The following is a 7531-nucleotide window of genomic DNA, read 5'->3' as shown; positions in this document are numbered from 1 at the left end:
TTCTCCATAGACATCTGGCCCAACATCTTGACTGCAATCTCATGAGAAACCCTGACCACAGCTACCCAGATAATCTACAGCTAAGTTGCTAAACAAACAGAAATTGCTGTTGGAAGCCACCAAATTTGGGAGTAATTTGTTAAAGAGCAATAGGTGACCAATCCATGTGGCTTATTTTCCAGGTCAATCTGACGGAAACTCTACACACAAATTCCAAGTTTGGTGTGCTCAATCTTTTCAACTCAGTTCTGTTTGTTTTGTTTTTGTTTTTTTAAAGACTTATTTTTATTTATTTGAAAGGCAGAGTTACAGGGAGGCAGAGGCAGAGAGAGAGAGAGAGAGAGAAATAGAGAGGTCTTCTACCTGCTGGTTCACTCTCCAAATGGCTGCAACAGCTGGAGCTGAGCTGATCCAAAGCTAGGAAACCTGGAGCTTCTTCAGGGTCACCCATGTGGGTGCAGGGGCCCAAGAACTTTGGGCCATCTTCTACTGTTTTACCAGACCATAGCAGAGAGCTGCATCAGAAGTGGAGCAGCTGGGACCTAAACTGACATGCATATAGGATGCCAGTACTGCAGGCGCTTTATCCTTGATGCCACAGCACTAGCTCCCTGTTGTTTTGTTGCAATGATTTATCTATCTATTTTGAGGGTTCAAGTTGGTCCTGGTGTTGTGGCATAGTGGGTAAATCTGCCACCTGTGATGCCGCATCACCTTTGGGCAACATTTTGTGGCCCAACTGCTCTACACCCGATCCAGCTCCCTGCCAATGACCTGGGGAAAGCAGTGGAAGATGGCCCAAGTTCCTGGGCCCCTGTTACCCATGAGAGACCTGTATGAAGCTCCTGGCTCCTGGCTTTGGCCTGGCCGAGTCCTGACAATTGCGGTCATCTGGGGAGTGAACCACCAGTTGAAAGATCTCTCTCTCCCTGTCTCTCACTCTCTCACTCTCTCTGTAACTCTGGTTTTCAAATGAATTTCAAATAAATCTTTAATTAAAAAAAAAAAAAAAGTCTGTGTTGCAGAGAGAGAGAAAGAGATCTTCCATCTGCTGGTTCACTCCCCAAATGGCTGCAACAGCTAGCTAGACAGAAGCCAGGAATCAGGAGCTTCATCCAGGTCTCCCACACAGGTAGCAGGGACTCAAACCCTTCGGCCATCTTCCTTCTGCTTTTCCCAGGCCATTAGCAGGGAGCCAGATCAGAAGAGGAGCAGCTGGGACACAAACCGGTGCCCATACATGATGTTGGCTTCATGGGCGGTGGCTTTACCTGCTAAGCCACAACCTTCTTTTGGGTTTTGAATGATGCCCATGACCTGTCTTTTATTTCTCCAGTTTCATTTTGAAACACTGTAAAACAATGAAGCACATCTGAGTAGGTTACCTAATCAAGGGTCACAGAGTAATATGCAAAAATAAGTGTTTGAAATTTTATTAAAATTTTCAATATCTTTTATTTTTAATGTAATCTTGCAAAAACTGATCAAGCAATTAGCATTTCTATGTCCTTTTCTTTATGCTTGGAGCCAACTAGCTCCTCTACTCTAGTTCTTTGTACAGTACAGATTGCATTATTGTGAGTGGCAGCCACCCCACTGTTGCCGTGGAGCACTAGAACCTATTAACTGTGCTTTGGTGCCAGATATCCAACCTCCTCCACCTCCTCTCCTCCATTATTATTTCATATGACTTTAATCTCAGGAGTGGAACTGAGAGCCTGCCAAGACAGTTTCCTTTTACATTCAAATGTCTACCTTTGGGGCCAGCTCTGTGGTGTAGCAAGTAAAGCCACTGCCTGCAGTGCCGGTATCCCATATGGACACAGGTTCGAGTCCCGGCTGTCCCACTTCCGATGCAGCTCTCTGCTAGGGCCTGGGAAAGTAGTAGAAGATGGCCCAAGACCTTGGGCCCCTCACCTTCATGGGAGACCCGGAAGAAGCTCCTGGCTTCAGATCAGCGCAGCTCCGGCCTTTGCAGCCAGTTGAAAAGTGAACCAGTGGATAGAAGACCTCTCTCTCTCTCTCTCTCTCTCTCTGCCTCTCCTCTCTCTGTATAACTCTTTCAAATAAATCTTTTTTTTAAAAAAAAAAATTTGACCTTTCCAGAATCTATCAGAATTTATAGGATACAATCAGAGAATCTAATTTCATTGTTCAGATAAACTGCTAATAAGCTCCACTTAGAAAAGTTCTGAATCTTTCTACACAGTTTACTCACTTTAAAATTAGTTTGCAGGGGCCGGCGCCGCAGCTCACTAGGCTAATCCTCCGCCTACGGCACCGGCACCCTGTGTTCTAATCCCGTTTGGGGCACCAGATTCTGTCCCGGTTGCTCCTCTTCCATTCCAGCTCTCTGCTGTGGCCCGAGAAGGCAGTAAAAGATGGCCCAAGTGCTTGGGCCCTGCACCCGCATGGGAGATCAGGAGAAAGCACCTGGCTCCTGGCAGTGCGTCAGCCATAGTGGCCGTTTGGGGGGTTAACCAACGGAAGGAAGAACTTTCTCTCTGTCTCTCACTGTCTAACTCTGCCTGTCAAAAAAAAAAAAAATTAGTTTGCAGGAACAACCAGAGTGACCATCAGAGTAGAAAAGAAAAATAAACTGTGACTTATTCACAAAGCAAGTGGTAGCAATAAAAAGAACACAACCTAGAATAATCTCAAAATATCTTGAACAAAAGAAGGAAGAATATGTATTCTATTTGAGTCCATTTATATGAAATTCAGGCCCCAGAAAAACGTGGTATAGTGTAGAAATCAGGGTAGTCTGTTTGCTTTTTGGGTTTTCATTTTGGAGGATAAAATTGATGAAAAGCAGGAGTGAGAGAATATCCTGGATATGATAAAAAATTCAGTAATTTGAGCCGAATGATGACTAAATGATGTACATATTTTGCATAATACACTAATTAAACACTTATGTTCATTTTGCTTCATGTGAATTTTCTCTCAACCTAAAAGATACAACATAAAAAAGATAGTTTGTAATGCTAAAAGGAGAATCATTCTTTTAGAAGGCATAAACAGGGTTTTCTGAACACAATAGAACTTTCATATCACACAAGTAAAACATTGGCAGTTATTTCCAAATATTTTTCAGAAACTTACATCAAAAGAAGTAAAGCTTAGTCTCTGGGACCGTGATATATATCCAGAGATTCTTAACCACAGCTGGGCTCTCTCTAAATAGCCTTGGGTAAAAAAATCACCAGGCCACGCCCCTCCCTTCTGAGGCCCTGCTGTGAGCAAGGCCAACCCTCAGGGCGCAGGAAGGGGACCCTCCAGGCTGCCACAAGGTGGGTGGGGCCAAGCTGCAGTGGAGGGTTCCACATGTGACTCAGTGTCCAGGAATTTCACGAGGCCGGGAAGGAGGATTTTGGCATAGAAAGGAGACTCGAGGGGAAACAAAATATTGACAAGGCCTTCACAGTCGCCATCTGGGGCTGCCTGAGTGACACGCAAGCTGCAGCTGGAACAGAAAAGCAGTGATGGATCAGTGCTCTAGCCAAGACTGGGGGAGGGCCAGGGACCTCCGTGACAAAAAGGGAGAGCACTTGGGAAATCACTCCAGTCTGCAAAGAGGAAGTCAGAGAATGCAAAAGCAGTGTGCTCGGGGAGGCCGAAAGACTCAAGTGCGGAAAGTCATTTTGTGAAGGATTTGAACATCTGGCAATTACATTTGAGGGAACTTAAAATGAAAAATCCGAGTTTACTTTTGGTGCACAAAAAATTTTTGGTGGAAAAAACTGAAAGTCTCACATCTGGCAATCTGTCAGGGCCAGGCAAACAGGGAATATCTTTCAACCTAGCTGTAGTCTCTCCTCTCCTGGATCCTATGTTATCTTCTTCATTTCCCTGTTTTGTGCAGCCCTTTCTCCAGAATTGTTCTGAAAAAGAAGGAAAGAGAAGTGAAATTTTTTCAAGCTTCCAAGTCTGATCTGTCTTTATTCCACCTTTATTCATATTGGTTAGCAAGTTGGGCAGCAAATAGATTCAGAGCAGTTTCCCGTCTTGAGTTTTCAAGGGATGTTTCCACTGACGCCCAGCATTCCCACGTGGCAGGTGGGATGTCTGGCACCTTTTTGGCTCTGGGCCCCCTCATCCCTGGAGGGTTGCAGGATCTTTGCTTTATCTCCAAGATTCTAAAATTTCAAAACAGCATGCCTTAGGGTGAGTTTCTGGGTTTGTATCATGTATTGTTCAAGAAGCTACATGAGCTCTCTCAACTATAGACTCAGCTTTTCTGTTAGGAAAAAAAAAAAAATTTTTTTTTTTTGCCTATTTCCTTAAAAATACCCTAACCTATCTTTTTTTTCAACTTTTATTTAATAAATATAAATTTCCAAAGTACAACTTTTAGATTATAGCAGCTTTTCCCCCTATACATCCCTCCCACCCACAACCATCCATCTCCCACTCCCTCTCCCATCCTATTCTTCAGCAAAATTCATTTTCAATTATCTTTATATACAGAAGATCAATTTAGTATATACTAAGTAAAGATTTCAACAGTTTGCACCCACACAGACACACAAAGTATAAAGTACTGTTTGAGTAGTAGTTTTACTGTTAATTCACATAGTACAACATTCAGGACAGAGATCCTACATGGGGAGCAGGTGCACAGTGACTCCCGTTGTTGATTTAACAATTGACACTCTTATTTGTGACGTAAGTAATCACCGGAGGCTCTTGTCATGAGCTGCCAAGGCTATGGAAGCCTCTTGAGTTCAGAAACTCCGACCTTATTTAGACAAGGCCATAGTCAAAGTAGAAGTTCTCTCCTCCCTTCAGAGAAAGTCACCTCCTTCTTTGATGGCCCATTCTTTTTGTGTTTTCTCTTTCTGGAACATCTTCCCTCCGGAACTCTAATATTTCCTTTTGTTCACTTCCATTTTTTTATATTTTTGTTTTTAATTGACTTCCTCACATTTATCTTCCAACGTTTCTTCCAAAATTTTCTATCAGATCTACCTTCAAAGACTGATTTTTCCTCGCCGAATAGTTTCATTGTACACCTTTCTCTTATGTTTCCCAAATAGAGTATCTCTTCTTGTCCACATGAGAAATGTAACCCCAGGGTTGCAGACCTCTTTTTTAAGTTGTCTTCTGCTTCAAAGCATGGTTGCTATTTTCTTCAAGTGTTTGCCGTGGCTCTGTCTGCTGTGAAATCAGCTTCTCTTGAACATCTGATGATCCTTGGCTGTCAACCCCTACTTAAAATTAAGGCAGAAAAAAACGAACTGGCACCCAGGGATACATATCCATGTAAGGGGATGTGGCTGTCGCTGCTCTTTGTTTCCTTGTTTCTGTTTTTGTTTCCAGCTAACTTCCCAAAGGGCCCTCAACTATACTCTTGCCAGGAAAGCAAAAGTTTGGTGGGTTCCTTTCTTTTACAGACTTGCAAGTAACCATCCTGTTTCCAGACTACCGTCATCCCCCACGCAAGTCTTCCTGAATATTTCTGAAATCCCATGGTTGAGTCACCCTTCCTCGGCTTTCCTTACTCCAGCCTTGGTGTCAGCTTTTCTCCAGCTTCAGTCGGTTTTATCACTGGCCCATCTGCTTTCAGATTAAAAATCCCACCACTGCTGCCGGCTCTACTTGTAAGTACTCCATGCCAGTATGTCATTTTTGTCCCCTATGTACTTTTGGCAAGGAGGACTGGAGATCATGTGTTCACCCAGCCATGCTTAGCAACTGGTCTTAAAGTTGCTTCTTTTCTGGTCTGCATAGATTTCCTGTTAAGATCTGAAGCTGAGGCAGAAATTGTAACTTGCTCATCATGACAATCCAGTGGCTACAGCAAGGCCTGGCATATATTAGGGGCTCATTAAGCAAAGATTTATAGAATGATGATACACATAGAACAATGATGCCTTTGAAATATTAACCAATGTTTGCTTTTGCTTTTCTCTCCAGTATTTCATTCTCCCTTTCAACTTGGCTAATCAGTTACATTTCAGGGAATGTATAGAAGGAGAAAAAGAAAATATTCCTGAAGTTTAAGTTTCCAAAGCTTAAGTCTTTAGTAAAATTGGAAGGACTTGTGGCATAAACAAAATATTAGGGCCAACCATGATTTTTTTAAAGATTTATTTATTTTATTTGAAAGGTAGAGTGGCAGAGAAAGAGGAAGAGACAGAAAGAAAGAGGGAGAGGTGTCTGCTCTCTTCTCTTCTTTTCCTGGCCTCTTGCCAGGAGGGGGCTTGCTGTAGCCCTGCGCCTCCAGAGCATGTGGCCTTCGGGCCACCCGCCCTATGCTTCCTGGCCTAGATGCTCCTCCATGTGGCTGGTTCCTGGAGCTTGGTATGAACCCAGATCTACCCTTCTCTCTTTTAGATAAAGCTCTCACTCTCCTATGCATCTTTCCGCACTAAATAAAAGCCTAAAATGTAAAAAAAAAAAAAAAAAGGAAGGGAGATCTGTCCACTGGTTCACTCCCCAAATGGCTGAAATAGCTGATGCTGGGGGCCAGGCCAAAGCCAGAAGCCAGGAGACCCTGACTCTGTTTGAGCCTGGCTCAGCCCCGGCCACTGCAGTCATTTAGGTAGTGAACCAGTGGCTGGAAGCTTGCATGCTTGCTCTCTCTCTCTCTCTCTCTCTCTCTCTGTGTGTGTCACTCTGCCTTTCAAATAAATAAATCTGTCTAAAAAATGAAATTAAACTTAGCTATAAAATATTAGATTATTTTTCCCCAAAATGTGTGTTGATTGGTTAGTTAGTTCAATTCCATATACACTACACAATATGGGAATTACTTAACAAATGACCAAATAGGTCAACACAGCAACAAGCTAAATTAAAGTACAGATTAATAGTTGTGAATGATGAATCATCCATGAAATCTAACATGTGGTTAGTAGAGCAAGTAGATTTGGGGCTAAATTTTTTATATAATTTGTTCATTTTTAGAGACTAAGTACAGAAATCTATAAACATCCAAGAGTAGTCCAGGTCAGGACCTCTGCTTTCAGCTAAGAAGAGGCCATGGCTCCCATGAGATGACCAGAAAAGCTGGGGAGAACACACAAAACCATGCCAGTTCCAAGGCCTGGAGCAGCTGCTGAGGCCACTCAGACCTGAACTTCAAGATTCTGGAGAAGGAGGAAACTTGGAAAGACAGGTTGACGTTTTGCAATGACGTTTGTTCTTTGGGGCATTTGCTAATTGACTAATGGATATAAGGCCAAGAATGTGGGCAGATTTGGGCAGGGGGCCACTAAGGGGCAGAGAAGATAGCAGAATTGTTGGCAGGGTGGGAGCTGGAAAAACCGAAGTCTGTGAAACCAGGATCTCAACAAGGAGGGTGAGTGGAAAATGAAGCCTGACCTTTGACCTGTTGCCCCACGAAGATATTTGCCAAATTTTGATGTGCACACAACAGGCTATTAAGGGGCTAGGAGACAGGCTCTGAAAAGCCTAGAGGGCAGATTTCACAGTCTGCAAAGACTCACCAGTAAGAAGGGGTCACAGGGAACACCTGGGAGACGGGCAGAACAGGGATGAAGCAGGGATAGAAAAGAGCAACTAA

Source organism: Lepus europaeus, chromosome 8 (genome assembly GCF_033115175.1).
Source record: "Lepus europaeus isolate LE1 chromosome 8, mLepTim1.pri, whole genome shotgun sequence".
NCBI lineage: Eukaryota > Metazoa > Chordata > Mammalia > Lagomorpha > Leporidae > Lepus > Lepus europaeus.
The sequence above is the reverse complement of the archived record's forward strand: the minus strand, read 5'-3'. Positions refer to the sequence as shown.